Source organism: Carcharodon carcharias, chromosome 9 (genome assembly GCF_017639515.1).
Source record: "Carcharodon carcharias isolate sCarCar2 chromosome 9, sCarCar2.pri, whole genome shotgun sequence".
Classification (NCBI taxonomy): domain Eukaryota; kingdom Metazoa; phylum Chordata; class Chondrichthyes; order Lamniformes; family Lamnidae; genus Carcharodon; species Carcharodon carcharias.
In genome coordinates, this window is record NC_054475.1 from 11,889,768 (window position 1) to 11,909,810 (window position 20,043).

The window sequence follows — 20,043 nt, forward strand, 5'->3', positions numbered from 1 at the left end:
GGACATCACTGCAAAAGTTCCACCCAAAGATCTTCAGCTGCTTCATCAATGACCTTCCTTCCATCATAAGGTCAGAAGTGGGGATATTTGCTGATGATTGCACAATGTTCAGCATCATTCATGACTCCTCAGATACTGAAGCAGTCCATGTCCAAATGCAGCAAGACCTAGACAATATCCAGGCTTGGGCTGACAAGTGGTAAGTAATATTTGCACCACACAAGTGTCAGGCAATGACCATCTCCAACAAGAGAGAATCCAACCATCGGCCCTTGATGTTCAATGACATCACTGAATCCCCCACTATCAACATCCATTGACTGGAAACTGCTCCCTCAACACTCAAGAAGCTCGACACCATCCAGGACAAAGTAGTCCGTTTGATTGGCACCCCATCCAGAAACATTCACTCTCTCCACCACCGATGCACAGCAGCAGCAGTGTGTACCATCTACAAGATGCACTGCAGGAATTCACCAAGGCTTCTTCAATGGCATCTTCCAAACCCATGACCACCACCATCTAGAAGGACAAAGGCAGCAGATAGATGGGAACACCACCACCTGGAAGTTCCCCTCCAAGTCACTCACCATCCTGACTTGGAAATATATTGCTGTTCCTTCACTGTCGCTGGGTCAAAATCCTGAGAACCCTCCATAAAGCACCATGGGTGTACCTACACCACATGGACTGCAGCGGTTCAAGAAGACAGCTCACCACCACCTTCTCAAGGGCAACTAGGGACGGGCAATAAATGCTGGCCCGGCCAGTGACACCCACATCCCATGGTTGAATAAAAAAAGCAACCACAATTTGTATTTACTGAGCAGCTGCAACACAGGGAAATATTCCAAGGGCTTCGCAGGTGTGATTTGCAAACAAAGTTTAACACCGAGCCAAAGAGAAATGTATGAAAAGAGTAGAGAGAGAGAGTGAGAGGCTGAAAGGTGTAGGGAGGGATTTCCAGAACTTGGGGCCTAGCCAGCTGAAGGCATGGCCACCAATAGGGGATTGATTAAAATTTTGGATGCTCAAGAGGCCAGATTTGAAGAAGTGCAGTTATTTTGGAGGTACAGCAAGCAATTGAGAAGGTGTTGCTATGAGTGGGCTGGTGGAAAAGAGTAAGGAAGTCCAGCTGAGATTATAAACAGCTCTAGTAAGGTCATCACTATATGCAGTTTTGGTCTCCTTACCTAAGAAAGGATATACTTAGCTTAGAGGGGGGCACAATAGAGATTCACTAGGCTGATCCCTGAGAGAATTGTCCTGTGAGGAGAGGTTAAGTAGAATGGGCCTATGTACTCTGGAATTTAGGACAATAAGAGATGATCTCATTGAAATGCATAAATTCTTAGAGGACTTAGCAAGATAGATGCTGAGATCATGTTTCCCCTGGCTGGAGAGTCTAGAACTAGGATTCATAGCCTCAGGATAAGGGGTTGGTCATTTAGGACTGAGATGATGAGAAATTATTTCATTCAGAGGATCTCACTTGTGAATCTTTGGAATTCCCTACACCATAGATCTGTGGATGCTCAGTCATTGAATATATTCAATGTTGAGATGGCTAGATTTTTGGATACTAAGGGAATTGAGGAATATAGGGAGAAGGCAGTAGAGTTGAGTTGATGTAGATATTCAGACAAGATCTTATTGAATATTGCAGCAGGCTTGAAGAGCTGTTGGACTGACTCCAGCTCTTATTTCTTGTGCTATTATGTTCATTGCAAGCCAACTGATTGTGATCCTATCATCACTCTTCCTGCATTGTGGTTTTGAAGACTCTTTGTCCACAAGGCAACATGATGATGCTAACACTCGGCCACTAGGCTGAACATTTTATTGACACAGAAGAAACAAAGCATGTAGAGTATGAATGGCCAGGATTTGGAAGGAGATTTAAGCAACTCATGAGGTCATTAAGCAGGAAGGGATAATTGTAGGAAGAAATAGCTCCTTCCTGTTACTGCATTAGGCGGTAAGATGCCCATCAGGGTCACCAGGACCATCCAAAGACCAAGGCCAATGGACAAAATTCTCTTCATTCACAGGATGGTGTTTCATGACTATGCCACCCATCAATGCTGGAAAGAATCCACAGTGGCAGCTGACACCCTCCAGGCTATCCCCCTGTGCCCTGTGTACAGTTCGTGTGTAAAGCACCATCGATGGGAGAGCTGAAACAAGCCATCAAACAGATGGAAAACAGCAAAGCCTGCGATCCCGATGGTATTCCAGCTGAAGTCTTCAAAGCTGGTGGACTTTTGCTCACATCTCGATTCTATACACTCATCCTACGGGTTTGGGAAGTAAAAGAACTCCAACCACCCGCCCTCCTACCCCCCCGCAACCACCCCCCCCGCCCCCCTGCAATCCCCCCACGCCCCCAGCCCCCACCCACACAACCCCCCCCGCAACAAACACGCCCCGAAACAACCCCCCCAACAATAACCCCACCGCAACCACCCCACCACCAACCCCCCCACAACAACACCAACCCCCCCACTCCCACACCCACCCCTGCCCCCCCCACCCATCCCAACTTCAGGATTGTAATTATTTTCAGGACTGGTGTTAGATAACGCTGTGGAAACTATCGAGGTATTTCCCTCTTGTCCACAGCAGGGAAATTCCTGACACGCATTCTCCTGAATTGCCCGCTCCCTGTGGCTGAGGAAGTCCCTCCAGAGACACTGACCTTCCAGGGGAACCCCTGACGTGGTGTTTGTTGCCAGAACAATCCAAGAAAAATGTTGTGGACAATACAGGGTGCTCTTCTTTGCATTCACCAACCTGGCCAAAGCTCAGTAAATCGCAAGGCTCTGTGGATTGTGCTCCCAGCTTTTGGATGCCCAAGAAACTGCATTACAATCTTACAATTGCCTTATGATGATATGACTGCAAATGTCTTGAGTGGGAAATCGAAACAGATGCCTTCAAAATTCCGATAAGGGATTCCCAATGGGGTTAAGCCATGCTGTTATAGCCCCTTTACAATGTACAATCTACCTGACTATTCACCTCATCAGAGATCAACAGCCCTCTGGTGTCAGTATGAAATGCTGCCTTGATGGAAAACTCTTTAACCTCAGTTACCTCCATTCCAAAACTAAACTGACTACTATAGACACACATGATCTACAGTTTGCAGATTACTGCAGTGTCACTGCCCACTCCGCACCAGACTTGCAAGTCACTCTCAATCTCTTCAATTCTGCATGCAAGAGACTCAGCCTGCCCTTCAATATTTCCAAAACAAAACTCATATGATAGCCCAGATCTGGTCAAGCAAATATTCCACTCCCATGTATGTTGAACAAGAGACTCTGGAATATGTTGAGCACTTCCCATTTCTTGGCAGACATCTCTCTCAAAAGGCCACCATTGATGAGGAGATCCAGCTGAGCCTTCTACAAACTACGACACTGTTTGACAATAAAGACCTCCGCAAGTCAACCAAAGTCCTACTGTACAGAGCACTTGTCATCACTACACTCCTGTATTGCAGTGAGATCTGGACTATGTATCAGCAACATATAAGAGCGCTAGAGAAGTTCCATCAGCAATGCCTTCAGCACATCCTTCCGATTCAATGGGAGGACCACTGAACAAGTGCTAGTGTCCTTCTTGAAGCTGGTTCCATAAGCATTCAGACAAAACTCCTGCAAAATCAACTTCAATGGACTGGACAATGTGTCTGGATGGCCAAAAGCCATCACCCTCACCAAATTCTGCTTTCCCAGCTCTCAAACGGCCAGCGTTCCAGAGGAGGCCAAAGAAAATGCTTCAAAGACACTCTGAATGTCTCCTTAAAGCGTGGCAGCATTTTTTTATTCACTCACAGGATGTGGACGTCACTGGCTAGGCCAGCATTTATTGCCCATCCCTAATTGCCCTTGAGAAGCTGGTGGTGAGCCGCCTTCTTGACCAACTGCAGTCCATGTGGTGTAGGTACACCCACTGTGCTGTTAGGGAGGGGGGGGTTCCAGGATTGTGACCCGGCGACAGTGACATTAATGACTGAGATGAGCTTGCTATCAATCGCCCAGGATCGCAACAGCGTCTCCATCAAGCTGGATCACATTTTGAGTCACATCGTCTTAATGATGAGGCAGAGCGCCAGCAGAGTAGGGAAGAAAAGGAAGCAAATCCTGCCTTTTGGGTCCCACTACCTCCTGGGACGTTCTGCCCCTTGTGCCCAAAGACCTGAGAACCTTTTGCAGTCACAAGAAGACCCAGGACAGAAACTCCTGACCCTGAATAAACATCATCCTCGAATTGAGGGAGAGCTGACGATGGCAGAAAGACTAATCAAGTAGGTTGGATATGAAGAGATAGCCATTTACTGTTATTGGTAAGATGCTGAGTTCCCCTTAATGCACCTTCTTCTTATCGTGTCCATGGACAGTCTATTCATGACCCAGCCAGAACTGGACACATTTTTGCACCTTGTTGTTGAATTCGGCAAGATCTGCAACAGTGCAGGGTTCCTCTAGCGATAGGCATTGCCGGAGATGTTGCATAGTCTGTGGCTCAGTTCCACATTCACAAGTTGTTGGGCAGGTTGTATATCCCCATTTGCTTAGCGACACCTTTGAACGACCTACACCAGTCCTAAGTCTGTTAAGGCAATTCCAGGTTGCCCAGTTGCAATTAGCTCCTGGGGAAGGCTTTCATCCGGTAGAATTTCCATCGCTGCGTTTTGTTCGAGACTGGCGAGCTGGTCTTTCCACAAGGTGATGCGGGCTTCAGATGGGGTTGATTGTAATGGAACAACCCTGTTCATGAAACTCTTCCTTGACTTTAGGCGGCTGGGTGTAGGTGTATGACCATGTAGAGGGTGCCTCTCAAATGATGTTTGACGGAGTCGCTCTTTCTTGATGGCTACCGTTCTTCTTATATCAGGGGGAGCGATACCCGCCAGGATATATAGGCTGTTGGTGTTTGTTGGTTTTAAACAACCTGTGATAAGTTTGCAGCTTGCATTCAGAACGGCATCCATCATCTTAGCAGTGAGTAGGTCTTTCCCATGCAGGGCAGGCGTATTTGGCAGTGGAATAGCAAAGAGCAAGTGCACTGGTTCGCAATGTTTTCGAGCTTGCTCCCCATTTTGCTCCCTTAATGCATGTGCTTGTTTTTGAGATCCATCCCTGAGGGAGAGTGTGGCCCTTTGTGAAGTGTTCCCGGGGCTGAGAAATTAGTTTTTGCAAAGGATGGGAGGGCTCTGAGTTAATCAGCTGACATTTGCTGCCCTCCTTTGAGAGTACTTCCACTTAGATTAGGAGAGATAAACACGAGAGGACATGGCTTTAGGGTGAAAGGGGAAAGGTTTAGGGGGAACATTAGGGGGAACTTCTTCACTCAGAGAATGGTGAGAGTGTGGAACAAGCTGCCATCTGACGTAGTAAATGCGGGCTCACTCTTAAGTTTTAAGAATAAATTGGATAGATACATGGATAGGAGAGGTCTGGAGGGTTATGGACTAGGTGCAGGTCAATGGGACTAGCAGAATAATATTTCGGCACAGGGTAGAAGGGCCGAATGGCCTGTTTTTCTGTGCTGTAGTGTTCTATGGTTCTATGGTTCTAAGCTTCCAGCCTCCATGCGGTATCCTGAGGCTAAGAATTATAGACATGGAGATCATTCCCAGATCTCCTACCACAGAGAATTGGTACACTGATGCATTGTGCCAATGGGTAGAGCATTTCATTGGCACGCTGTCAGAGATGCTGTGTTTCGGATGAGATGCTAAACTGAGGCTCTATCTGCCCTCTCATGTGGATGTAAAAGATGCACGACACCATTCAAAGTGCACCAGGAGAGCTCTCTCAATGGCCTGGTCAATTTTTATTAAAACAGATGATCTGGTCACTTATTTTGTTGCTGTCTATGGGATTTGCTGTGAGAAAATTGATATCCATGTTTTCCAAATTACCATAAAAAATACTGTATTGGTTGTAAAGTGTTTTGGGATATCCTGAGGTCATGAAAGACGTTATAAGAATGCAGGTCTAAGTTTTTCTTTCGTTATTTAAGTCCTCTGGCACTCCATCCACTGTTCAAATGCAAGCTTAGACATTTAGCAGTAGCAACAACTTGAATTTATATATCACCTTTCTTCTTCTTTTTCAGTTCTTTGCCTGAAGGCAGGTCTGACCCACAGCATCACGGCTTCCACCACAAGGAGGCAGGTCCTGAATCCACCCAGCCAGAACAAAGATCGAACCCATGCTGTTGGCGCCAATCTGATCCACATTGACCATCCTGCCAAGCTGCTGTGGTGATGTCCACTTTCACCTGCGGGTTGTAGTCTGGAGCGATGAATAGTGTTGGTAGGGGCTCCAATCTTCTTCCCATGGCATGGTTGACCAGGAATCTCTCCCGCTCTTAACACCTGCCATTGGCATATGCTGGAAGGCCATTTGCTCCAGCTCTGGTGTACGTGTTCCACATGACCTTTCTCCCACCCTACATCATCCAGCCCTATCAGCACATCTTCCTGTTCCTTTATCTCTTGTGTTTATTTAGTATCCCCTGAAATCCATCTACACCATTGGCCTCAACTCCTCCTTGTGGCAGCGAGTTCTACATTCTCACCGCTCTCTGGGTAAAGAAAGTTTCTCCTGAATCCCCGATTGGACTCTCTGATATTTTCGGTCCCTAGTTTTGGACCAAAATGGGAATATCTTTCTACATTTCGTGGCCATTCAGTATCTAGAGAGACGTTGCTGTTATCTAAATATATATGGCGGATTAATCAAAATTAGCTGATGGATTTGTTTGCTAATGTTTTAAGCTTCTGACAGCCTGCATGATTTTTATGGGGCATGATATTTGAAGGGAAGAACATAACAATTAACAAGAGTTCATTATAGGTCATACCATCAAGATCAGATAAACACAATGCAAGCATTTCCTGTTTAACTGAACTCTGCTGTTGAGACCCATCCTCAGGGTGACGGTGATACGGGGAGCTTTCCATTTGGGCTCCAGCCTTAACGGTAAAAGGGGAGGCCGCCCCATTCAATTTTCAACTCTCACCGCGGGATCCTGGGTTCACGTCTCGCCAGATCATGGGGACAAAAGCAAAATCCTTCAGATATTGGAAATCCGAAATAAAAGCCGGGGGGTGTGGTGGGGGGGGGGGGGGGGGGGGGGGGGGGGGGTGGGCGGGGTGGGTGGGGGCGTGGAGGGGGTGCTGAATTTTCACCTCAGCCTGCGGGCGAGCGTCCCAGACCTCCTCACACGATATTTCGGTTGGCAGGTGCGAGCAGGGGAGTCGGTAGCGGGCCCCAGGACAATTAAGAGGGCTGTTAAGCCCGTTAATCGATGAATCAAATAGAATTTTTCCCCTGCCTGCCCTCTGGCCGGTGGGGGGGGGGGGGGGGGGGGGGGGGGGGAGGCGGGGGGAGTTGAGGGGGTGGGGTGGGCAATAGGCTGAGCGGGCCTTTCGATTTTTGAGGAAACCTCATCCACGGGGCGGGATGAGATTTCCGATGTTAATTAAAAAGGAAATAGAAGTTCTCGGAGCTCATTTTCGACACATCCCTGCTCGTGCGGGAGCTTCCCGTGAACACCCCCCCCCACCCCCCCCCCCCAAACGACCCCCGGCGGCACGTGCGCTGACTTCCACGCTCGCAACCCCCCCACCACCCCCCCCCAACCCGCCGCGCCCGCCCGACTGAGGGAAAACCCTCCCCGGAAAAAGTGCTGGAAATACTCAACCGGTCAGGGAGCACCTGCGGAGAGAGAAGCAAGAGTTGGCGGGTGCGGTTGTCCGGTCCTGCCTGTGGCGGGACCGGAAATTCCCGCCCGAAGTCGAAAGGATCTTTCGCTGGTCCGTCAAACCTTTGGTCCTGCCTGCGGCGATTCCCATGGCGGGTAGGACCGGAACATCCTGCCCAGCGTCGGCACAACCCTTGAGATGGAGGCGGGAGGTCCTTCACCTGAAAACGTAAACTCCGATTATCTTTCCGCAGACGTTGCCAGACCTTCTTACGTACTCCAGAATTTTCTGCTCGTATTTCTTCTCAGCAAAGGTCCGTTAGGGTATCGGTCCTATGTCGAATCAGTTTGCATTTTCTCAACTGAAACCCGTAAGCAAAAGGGGCCTAGAGCACAAAATTGCTCCAAATTTGACTTAAATCAGGTATTTTATTGAAGACAGTCCACAGAGTAGTTCTCATGGGAAGCCGACAAGCTCATAAGAGAGGGCTTTCCCAGTTAAGGCTGAAGCTCATTGTTGTAAATGGGGTACAACTTCATAGATTTATGCAGAAGGAGGCCATTCAGCCTACCATTCCTGTGTTGGCTCTTTGAAGGAGGTATCCACTCAGTCTTACTCCCTTTGCTCTTTCTTCATAGCACTGCAAATTATTTTCCTTTCAAGTATTCATCCAATTCTCTCTTGAAAGTCAGTATTGAGTTTTCCTCCACCCCTCTTTCAGGCAGAACATTCTAGTTCATGACAACTTGCCGCATTTATAAAACACCCCCCTGCTGTTCTTTTGACAATTGCATTGAATTTGAGTCTTTTGTTACCCAGCCATGTTAGTGGAAACAGTTTCCTCTTACTTATCTGTCAAAACCCTTCACAATTTTGTACACCGTTCTTAGGTCTCTCCTTACCTTCTCTGCCCCAAAGGAGAAACATTCCCAGCTGCCTCTCCATGCAACTGCAGCCTCTCATCCCTGTTACTGTCCTAGTAAATCTCCTCTGCACCATCTCCAGGCCCTTGGTCATCCTTTCTAAAATGTGATGCCCAGAATTTGACACAATGCTGCAACCACTGGGCCCAATCCTGCTCCCTTTTACCCTGAGCACTTAACGTCGGCACTGGAAGCCAAAAAAGTACGAGTTAATGGATAGGTGTTTGAACACAGGACTTTGTTCGTCTCTGTGGCCCAGCACCAAAGGGATTAGTCATTGAGTTAGTGGGGGCTCAACCTCTAGGAACCTTTGGTACAAAAAAATCCAGGAGAGGCTGCTTGTGGTTCAAAATATCAGCATTAGCCTCAGGTGAATTTTATTTGATTTTTGTCCTGGACAATATTTCGCACTCCAGTGACATCAGAACAGATTACCTGGTCATTAGCACATAGCTATTTGTGGAATCTTGCTGTGTGAATATTGGCTGCTGCATGTTTCCCTACATCACAGCGGTGACTACAATTCAAAAGGACTTCATGAGCTGCAAAGTGGGCTTTGGGATGCTCTGAGGTCATGAGAGGTGCTACATAATTGTAAGTCTTTCTTTCTCTTCTCACGTTAACCTGAACTTTCTTAATGCCCTTGAGGATGCTTGAGTCAGAAATCCACTCTCTCCCTGTGACATCAGGATGTCCCCTTGTGGGCTTTCCCAGCATTCAGTGTGTGGGGATCCCAGGATTGAGCAGGTGTCAAAGGGGCCTTGGAGACATGGAGCTTTTTCCTTTCTCTGGAATTGTTCTCATGGGGATCACACTACTCTATGGGTAGGGCCACCTCTGCTGTGTACTCTAGAGCTCCCTTTTGCTGCAACCCAACAATTCTTTGCCCACCTAAAAAAAGAGGACAAAATACCAGGGCCAAAGCAGCAGCGACCAACCCATAGATAGGCAAGGCGAGTAACTCTGAACAAGAGCTTGGATAACATGCCAAGCTCCCTACTGAGTTTAGAAGATTGAAGGGTCACCTCCTCAAGGTGTTTAAAATGTTAAAATGATCCAATGGGGTAAATATCGCGAAACTGTTTGCTCTAGTGGGGGAGTTCAGAACAAGGGACATAACCTTAAAATTAAAGCCAAACCCATTTCGGAGTGAAATCCAGCAATTTTTCATGCAAAATATAGTGGAGATCTGGAACATTTCCCCTGCAAAAGGCCATGGCTTCTGAGGAACAATTGAGGCTTTCAAGTCAGTGATTGATGAATGTTTGTTAGGTATTAACTTCAAGTTTAATGAAACATAGGTGGGCAAATAGTGCAGATCACCCATGATTTAACTGAATGATGGAACATGATTCAGGGTTGAATGGCCCCCTCCTGTTCCCGATGATAGTCCAATGGGGCTGGATGGCCTCCTGTTGCTTCCAAGGCTCCCTTGGTCCCAGACTCAACTAAAACCCGAAACCAAACAAACTTCAGCAACTCTTAAACAAGCAACACACAGTCTATCAAAGTTAACAAACTCAAGTTTGCCATGGAATTGCTGCGTGCACTGTCTGATCAAAATAAACACTGGCTTCACAATAATAACTCACCTTTATATAAATGGTCATATTGAACTTGAGTATTGCTGAAAAGATGCCGTGTAAACTGTTGTTCCCTTTAAGGTTTGATATTCTTGTGAATCTGTCCTGGTGAGTGCAAGATGAAAAGTTTTGACAGCATGTCTCTTTTTTCAGCAACGCATTTATATAGCGCCTCCAACATAGTAAACCATCCCAAGGCACTTCAGGACATGTGACCAAAATCTTGATTAAATGGGTAGCTTTTAAGGAGAGTATTATAGAAGCAGAGAGAAGTGCAGAGGCAGAGAGCTTTAAGAGGCACTTCCAGAGTTTAGGGCTCAGGCAGCCAGAGGCATGACCACCAATGGTGAGCGATGAAATTTGGGGATGCACAAGAGGCCAGGGTTAGAGAAGATCAGCGGCTTCGGAGATAAAAACAGAAAATTCTGGAAAAGCTCAGCAGGCCTGGCAACATCTGTGGAGAGAGAAACAAAGTTAATGTCTCGAGTCCAACATGACTCTTCTTCGGAACTCAGAGGGTTGTATGGCTGGAGGAGATTGCAGTGACAGGGTGAGGTGGGGCGAGCTCATGGAGGAGGTTGAGAACAGGGACGAGAATTTTAAAAATTGAGGCACTACCAGACCAGGAACTGACATAGGTCAGTGAACACAGGGGTGATGGGTGAATGGGATTTTGTGCAAGTTAGAACATAGGCAGCAGAGTTTAGAATGAGCTCAAGTTATTCGAACAGGTATATCCCTGAGGCATGGACACTGGGAGGGTAAAGGGACTGAGACTGCAGTCTTGCCTTTAAGTCAAATAATCAGTTGACATTTTCCCAAAACAGTATAGCGGGCAGAAACATTATTCCTTCTGATTCCTGTGCTACTTGTGTTCCGGCCCCCTTTCACTATGTTGATCAGTAAACATGCTGTTTCTGCCTGACTGAGAGACAACCCGCAGCTTGAGGCTCCAGCTACTGGAACACTGCGGACATTTTGTGAAAGATTTGGCAGAGTTAATGTGAGGGGTGGTGGGGGTGGCAGGGTTGGGGGTGGTGGGGGAGCAGTTTGAGGGAAGGGGTTGCAGGGGAGAAATAAAAATAACCCCAAAGGAACAGTACACAGGATTGGTGAGGGAACAGGAACAGGCAGCTCTCAGAGTGACAGGAGGCTGGATCAAACAGTCTGGGGAATGTGGAGAGAGCAAGGGAGAGGCGGAGTCGGGACTAATATCAGTGCTTAGTGTTGATGTGATCTATGCTCTCATCAGACCATGAAGTATGTGTGCGTATGATGCTCTCTAAGGGAAGCTTCCAGACACTAAAATCCAGTGTTGCTGAACCACAACTAGCTGAAATCTAGTCTCTTCTTGTTAAAGTCTGTAAGTGGCTGTTTTTTTTTAAAACATTTCTGCTTGGAATATTCTAGAAGTAATTTTACAACTCTTGCTTTGATCCTGTGACACTGCTGTAAGTATCTGATGATTTACAAAGATCACTGTAATTAGCAAAACCTGCAACATGACTCCTTAAAATGCCAAATATTCCTAAAACGCTTGTACAACAGCAGATCCTGCTATGGTGCAGGGGGAATGCTTTATTGCGTCTTGATACAAGGAGGTTAGTCAGTAACATTTAAGTATGTTGCAAACACTCTTGTCAGCCCTCCCTCTGGGACTAATGCACACAGCAGCAGGGCAATGAAGGGAGAGGTTGTGTGGTTTTACTGCTGAATAAGGGACTGTAAACAATAGCCATGAAATCTAGGGATGTGGTATCTCACAGAATGCTGAGGGATGGCGGCTGTGGGATTTCAGCAGCGAGGGCACAGAGTGCACTGTTGATTTTTACCTTAGCAGTGGAAATCTGAAACTCTCTCCTGCAAAAAGCTGTCGAGAGTAGGGGGGGGCGTGGATAGATAATATCAAAAGTGAGGTTGATAGATTTTTGCTAGGCAAGGGCATTAAAGGTTACAGAACTAAGGTGGGCAGGTGGAGATAAGATACAGATCAGCCTGGATCTAATTGAATGACGGAATGGGTTTGAGGGGCTGAATGGTCTACTTTGATTCTTATGTTTCTATGTTTGTAATGTCTCTATGTTCCTATGCATGATTATGGCACCATGTACAAGATGAACTCATTATGAGGTGACTGGCATCACGAATCTGATCCCCTATTCTGCTGACCATCCGGGCTTAGACCAGTAGCTTTAGAAAGATGATGGGAAGAGACCAGATGGAGAGGGGGGCGGGGGGCGGGGGGGGGGGCGCTCATGAGGCCACTCTTGGGAACTGCCAGTCTCGAAAGAAGTGTAGTTCGAGGCTGAATCGGGTGAATACATGTAGCAACTGAAGAAAACATACCTGGAAAGCACAATCAAGATCGCTGGCTAGAACTCAGAGGTTATAACTGAGGAAAGACTAAACAGGCTAGAAAAGAGAAAGTTGACAAGTGACGTAATCAAGGTCTTCAAGATTATGAAGCAATTTGATAGGGTGGATGTGACGAAGGTACTTTCACATGGCCAGACCAAAACTAGAGGTCATAAAGGTTAAGATAATCCAACTGGGAATTCAAGGGAAACTTTTCCCAGACAGTGGTGAGAATGTGGAACTCACCACGCGGGGTAGTTGAGGCAAATAGTATATAGTATAGATATAGTTAAGAGGAAGCGAGGTAAACACATGAAGGATAAATAAATAGAATATGCCAATAGGGTGAGATGAAGAGGGGTGGGAGGACGCTCATGTGGAGCGCTGGAAGGCCTGTTTCAGTGCTGTAATGATTGTGAAACTCTGTGTCAGAATAAATTCTGTTTTCCTCCTTATCTTCTTTGGAGATCCTGACCCCTGCTGGGACAGAGTGCCACAGCTCGCAGACTTTCTTCAGTGCGTTGGCCAATTGTCTCCCATGCGAATCCAGAAGGGGCATGTCGGCTGCTATTTGACCGTGTGCAGCATCACAGTTGACTCTGATCCTCTCTAACCAGCAGTGCTCACTCACAGTGTTCTGGCGCAGGAACAGCGGCTGAGTTTTTTTAACCCATGCGAGGGAAGATGCTGCAGCAATACACCCTGATTTCCCAAAGGAAATCAAACAACCTTCCTGCCTCTTGGGTTCAGAGGGATAACACTCTCCCCCTTTGAGTTAGAAGGCTGTGGGTTCAACCCTCACTCTGGTCACTTGAGAATTAGCCATTACAATACCGATTGAGTGTTGCGCTGTCAGAGGTGCCGTCTCCTGGATGAGACGCGATATTGAGGTCCTGTTTGCCCTCTCAGGTGGATGTGAGAGATCCCATGGTGCTGTTTGAAGAAGAGAAGGCAAATTCTGCTTGTTAACCGACATCATTAAAACAGACCTTCTGGTCATTATCACACTGCTGTTTGAGGAAGCTTTCTGTGTATAAATTGGTTGCTGTATTTTCTACAATGCAGCAGTGAGTACAATTCCAAAGTGCTTCATTGTCTGTAAAGGGATGTCCTGAGGTCATATATATATAAATAGGTGCAATATAGATGCAAACCTTCCTTACTTTCTTTCATCCTCTCATCCGCAACTATTCAAGCCTGGTCTGCTTGCTTCCCTCCAGGCTTTGGGGTTGGTGTGTGGATGTGGAGCTTTCAAAGCAACAGATTTTTGGTTAACTAAGAGGAATGAAGCCTAATTAAGCCAAGGCAGCATACATGAAGTTGAAGTTTGGTTCATCCACAATCTAACTGAGTGGCAGAACAGGCCAGAGGGGCTGAATGGACTATGTTCCTTTCGAGCTTGTGGGGGGAGGTTTGGTGGGAGGGGAACCTTCCTGGTCAGTCACTTGCTGTCTCAAGACTCCACACACCGCTCATACCGAACACCCACAACTCAGACAAGGCCCAACAATGGACAGCAGACAGCCACAATTAAATGTGGAGAACTGTTGCTGTACAACATGATTTGAAGCCCATATAAATCAAGTTTCATTTCACTTCGCATTACACAGAGCCTCACTCTCCCATGCATCATCTTTAAATGTTCTCCCTATTCCTCCCTGTCAGACAAATTCTTCAAAACTGTAAAAGCAGGCCGCCGCTGGTAGAAACAATAATTCTTTCCAAAATATGCGTTTACGTAACCAATGGCAACGGTCCTACTGCTTAGCAACCAACTGAAAAGTTACGACTGGGAAAAGCTGCCGTCGATGGCTCCTTTGATACACACACCGCCATGCTGAATGGAGCAGCTCAAGGGTCCCTGGTCCCTGTTGACTGAATGGGGGAGTTTTAACATGGGTGATTGGGTGCAGACAGGAGAGTTGAATGGGTAAAATTTTTGATCACTTCTGGAAGTTGGTTCCAGCTCTCCAGCTCCCGGGTGTTACTCAGATGGGGCACGAACTGGGCACCGGAGCCCTTCCTCGCAGGGCTGGCATTTTAAATATCTGAATGAGGCTGTAAAATTCAGGGCTAACCCGCCTTCAATGTGTCAGTCTGGGTTCCCCAGGCTCGAAAAGCTCAGCAGCTGCAGTGAGGTAAGGGGAGCCTTGGAGGGAAGGTAAGTGCCTTTACAGCACTGCTCGTGGGCCAGGCAGAACTGAAACGCTTCCCCACCCACAGCACCCACCCTGTGCCCTCTCCAAGCCCCCCCCCCGACCCACCCCATCAGACAAATGCTCCCACAGGAAACATCACACCCCTTTCCAGATTGGACCCACCCAGGGCCAGGGACTGGGCCCTGCTCTTGGGATCGGACCTACCTGGTCCAGCAACCTCCTCCAGATGCTCCCCAATCAACCGAAAGCCAAGCAGGAACCTATCAGTGGCGAAAGACATACGCTATGAAGTTAAACCTCCACAGCTTGCAGGGAACTTCCCGAATTCTTTCGCGCTATTGGGCCCTCCCAGTCCCAACATTAAAATTACCCCTAATATCCTGATCTAAGGAATTAACCCAGATCTGGTCATGGCAGAACCATGGAATTATTTCGTCTGGTGATGCCCCTGTAAAGCACTTTGGACGCACTTTGCTGCATTAAAGACGCAACATAAATGCAGGTATGTTGTTGGAAGACAAGAAGGTTGCAGGTTCAGATAGCTGGTCTGTGTGGTGTTCACTGGTTGGAACAGCCCTGAGCTAGGGAGGGGGTAAAGATCCCTTTTGAAAAATGCACTTGCGGTTGTCAGGTGAGGCGTGGAGAGGATTTTAGCTCTGTGAATCAGTGAACCATAGAATTGTACAGAACTGAAGGACGCCATTAGGCCCATCATTTTGGTGGCCCCTCGCTTGTTCCCCATAGCCCCGCAACTTTCTCCATTCAAAGTATTTATCCAATTCCCTTTTGCAAGTTGCTACTGAATTCGCCTCCTCTGCTCTTTCAGTCAGCATGTTTCAGATCACAACTCACTGTGGAAAACAAAGATTCTCTTTATCCACCCCCCACCGACTCACACCACCTAGAGGAATGTCTGTTTATTGGCCGAGGAAAGGACCAGGCTGGGCTGCCACACTTCTGTGGTCGAATAGCCTTCGGACACATTGTGCGGGCTCTGCCAGCAATTGTGGGTAATTGGGCACATTACCAAGAAGGCATCTGTGCCAGTTGCAAACTGTAAAAACCCCTGCAACCACAGGGGAGAGGGAAAGGAAACCTTACAGTGAGCGTGCACATTGTCATAGAGGCAGATGTGGGCCTGCCCCCAATCCCCCTCTGTAACACCACAGTCTCTTTGGGGTTTTAGTTAGGTGCTGAATTAGGGTGCTTTGTGCACCTAGTTCAATGTCACAATTTACAGTGCTCATTTTTGTAAATGATACTTAGCAATAAATTGCAAGATTGAATCAGTTTTTGTAATCGCACCATCGCAGTGAGTTCTTTAATTGCATAATTATACAACGAAATTATAGCTACGCTACAGCAGAGTCACAGATTATGATCCCAGCCATGGTTCAATGGGAAGCACTCTCAATTTTCAGCCACTAACAACTTGTATTTATATAGCACCTTTAAATTAGCAAAGTGCTCCAAGATGCTTCACAGGAGACAAAATTTGACCAAAAGCCAAAAATTGAGCTACGGTAGCATATGAATAATATGAATAATATTCCTGGCTTTGTAACCTAGAGGCTGTGATTAATATCATAGGGACATGAGTTCAAATCCCACCGCAGCAGCAAGTGGGGAACTTAAATTTAATTAAACAAAATCTGGAGTAAAAAGTTTGTCTTATGAATGGTGACCATAAAACTACTGGATTGCTGCAAAGACCCAACTGGTTCATTAATGCCCAGGTTGGGACTGTTCTCCTTGGAGAGAAGGAGGTTAAGAGGAGATTTGATAGCGACGTTCAAAATCATGAGGGGGCTGGACAGAGTAGGTAGGGAGAAGCTGTTCCCGCTTGTGAAAGGGTCAAGAATGAGAGGGCACAGATTTAAAGTGATTTGCAAAAGAAGCAAATGAGAAAAAACTCTTTCACACAACGAGTGATTCGGGTCTGGAAAGCACTGCCTGGAAATGTGGTGGAGGCAGGTTCGATTGAGGCATTTAAGAGGGTATTAGATGATTATTTGAATAGAAACAAGGTGCAGGGGGCGGGGAAAAGGCAGGGCAATGGCACTAGGTCATAATGCTCATTTGGAGAGCTGGTGCAGACACGATGGGCCAAATGGCCTCCTTCTGTGCCGTTAAAATCCTGTGATTCTTCAAGAAGGTGGCTCATGACAACCTTTTCAAGGGCAGTTAGGGACATGCAAGGTCCACATCCCATGAACAAATAAAGAAAAGAGGTGACCAGAAAACTTGGATGATGGGTTAGATTTTAAGGAGCACCTTAAAAGGAGGAGGGAATTTTCAGAGCTTAGGACCTCAGCGGCTGAAGACACGGACACCAATAGCAGGGATAAGGGAGAAGGGATGGACAGGAGGTCAGTGAGTGTTGGGGGAGGGGGGGGTGGACACAGAAGGTTCAGAGGGCTGTGCCTGGAGGAGGTTACAGACATAGGGAAGGGTGAGGGATTTGAACACAGAATTTTAAAATGTGTAGGATGGAAGCCAAAGTAGCTCAGCTAGCACAGGGGTGACTTACAATGACAGTGGGTGGTGCATTCCCCACCAGGTCCATAGTGGTTCACGGAAAAATTATAATTTTGTCTCTGTCAAGACGAAGGCCGGGTTTTCTCGGCTCCGCCCGCCACTGGGGTCTCGCTGAACACCAATGGACTTTTGGCTGGGCCCGTCGCATGTCTCGCGGGCGATCCCACCATGGCGAGGCTGGAAAATCCCGCCCTAAGACTTGAACAAGACAGCAGCTCATGCCCTTGACGTGGCTCAAAAACAGTCACCCGCTTCACTATCTTTCTGACGCGTGTCGTTTTACTTTCCCCATTTGAGCAACCAAATGGCAGCTCCTGATGTGAATCTTTGCCTGGAAAAGGTTCCCAGGAGAACGGTGTGTTACGGAATTGAATGAATAGGACTCGGAAAACCGACAGGGACACAATCCTTTGACGAGGCCCAGTTATGTTTCTCTTTGATAAGCTCCAACAACACAGCAGTCGAAAAATATTATGCTATTCACCAATCCTGGCTTATCACTCCAGAGTCCAAAGTTCAGGAACTGCCCTTTGTGAGCACTTGTTTCTGCTCCGACACTCGCATGCGTTACACAACCAGTCTCACCCAAACTGGTGTAACCGCGGAGATATTGGAATAATTTGCTAGCAACCGTTATGTTTGTGTCCTCAAAGCTCTCACCTCTATTGGTAATGGGCTGGAACTCACCGGAATGGGGCATCTTGCGGTGTGCATCATTACCTGGCTTTGCCCTTCAGCTCAACAACTTGCTTTGCCCTGCACGTTTTGCCGGGAGTGTGAGCTGATAACAGCGCATCGAGGGCAAGTCAGGCATCTGGGGCCTCAGCAAACAACGTGGCCGGCAGTCTACCCCCTTAACCAATGAGGTGTAAACATTCGGAAAGAAACAGAGAAGGACTGAGCAGGAAATTGGGTGAACTAGAATCAAATCAGATCTAGAAAGAGAAATAAAGAGGTTGAAAGAAAGATTGGATTAAGAGAAAGAAAAAAAAGAGACAGAAAGGGAAGGGAAAAAAAATAGAATTTTGACATTTTTTTAAAATCTGCAACAACTTACAGCCTGAGGGCATGACACTCCACACTTTTAATTGTTCACTTTCTGGGCTGGAGAGGTTGATTTGCAATTATTAAATTATCACATTGTTAAAAGGAGACTTAAGCTGTTAATTCCAAGACTTAAATTTCTGTGGTAAGTTTGATGGCTAATTTATGTACAATTGCAGCAATTTCTGGAAATTCATGGCGAAGTTAGGGGCAAGATGTCATTTTTGTGAAGCTATTGGAGATGTAGCACAAATCATCCAGAAAGTTTTGGCAGTTTGTAATAAAGGGGGCATTGCTTCCTTCCACAAATTGCTGGTTGATTTGTACATTAATAAGTGTCCACCACTCAGATGCCATTATATTTTGCAGCAAATTTTGAAGGATGGCTTTCAATGGGAGTTGTGATTTACTTTTAGACTCTTGTCCTCAGCCCTAGCACAAGTAGAAACTCAAAGTTCTTTATGAACCACACTAGTCGTTAGAACTGGTTGAATTGCGGCTGTGAGTGGAGCGAGAGTTCGAATTTTCGATCCTCAATGATTTGTGGGAATTATCTTTTATGTAGACACTGATTACACAAGGAGAAAAAAGACTTGCATTTATATAGCACCATTCATGACCTCAGGACGTCCCACAGCATTTTACAACCAATGAAGTATATTTTTGATGTGTGGTCACTTTTGTAATAAAGGAAGCATGACAGCTAATTTGCTACACAGCAAGCTTCCACAAATAGCAGTGAGATAAATAACAATCTGTTCTACTGGTGCCTGAGGACAGGATTGGACTTAGCTCAAAGCCCTATAATCAAATAGCCATTCACACACGATGCTTAGGCTCACAAATAAAAAAAATGGCAACATGGGAAAGGTAGGGTAGCCATTAGGAATGTGACCCTTGGCTGATTTTTTTTTGCTCTACAGTCTACAGGCATTGAGGCCAAATGAAGCTACACTGACTGAGCATAGCCTGTCCGTGAGGTCCCAGATAATTAGCCAATGGGTAGCACACAACAACAATGTGAGATCAGTACCCTCGCATCTCAGGGTATACTGACCTCAGGCAGTGGTACCAAGTAGAGCTGTACATGTTACAGCTGCAGAGATCGCCCGCTGCCCACTTCCCACCTCAGTCATGTCTCCCACGCCCGCCTCAGCCCATCTGCTGCTGAAATCCTCAGCTATGCCTTTGTCATCTCCGCTGTTGTCCCTTTCAATGTTCTCCTAGCCGGTCTCCCATCTTTCAGCCAATCCCACCCTTCAGATAAGACTAAGCTCATCCAAGTTCTGCCGCTCATGGCCTAACGCATTATCACACTGCTGTTTGTGGGAGCTTACTATGTATTGATGCTCCATTAGAATAATAACTACACTTCTTGACTCGAAAGTGCTTTGGGATGCTGAGATCATGAAAGGTGCTATAGTAATGCAAGTCTTTTTTTTTCTTTAAAGTCCCACTTTATATATGTTTGTGATCAGCATTTCATACACGTTCTTTTTTTTTAACTCGGTTCCTATAGTTATCTCATTTCATCTCAATGAAGCAACTTGTGACTTCCTCCTTCCTTAGTGAAATTTTCTAAGTGAAAGTTGTTTTTTTTTGTAGCTAGCGACTTGAACCTTATTATTCCCTCCCAACTCTTCTTTCAAATAGTTTTCTAATCCCTTTAATGACTTCTGCCTCAATAGCCACGTGTGGTCAAGCATTTCACGTCC

At 46.6% G+C, this 20,043-nt stretch overlaps 1 protein-coding gene across 1 annotated transcript in view; it reads left to right on the forward strand.

Moving 5' to 3' along the window:
• Positions 1 to 11,528: 11,528 nt before the first annotated feature.
• Positions 11,529 to 20,043, forward strand: part of LOC121282090 (cyclin-dependent kinase 18-like) — a 159,256-nt gene continuing 150,741 nt past the window's right edge. The window contains exon 1 of the mRNA XM_041195549.1: positions 11,529 to 11,595. The gene's annotated coding sequence lies outside the window, so the exon portion shown is untranslated. The remainder of the gene's footprint in view (positions 11,596 to 20,043) is intronic.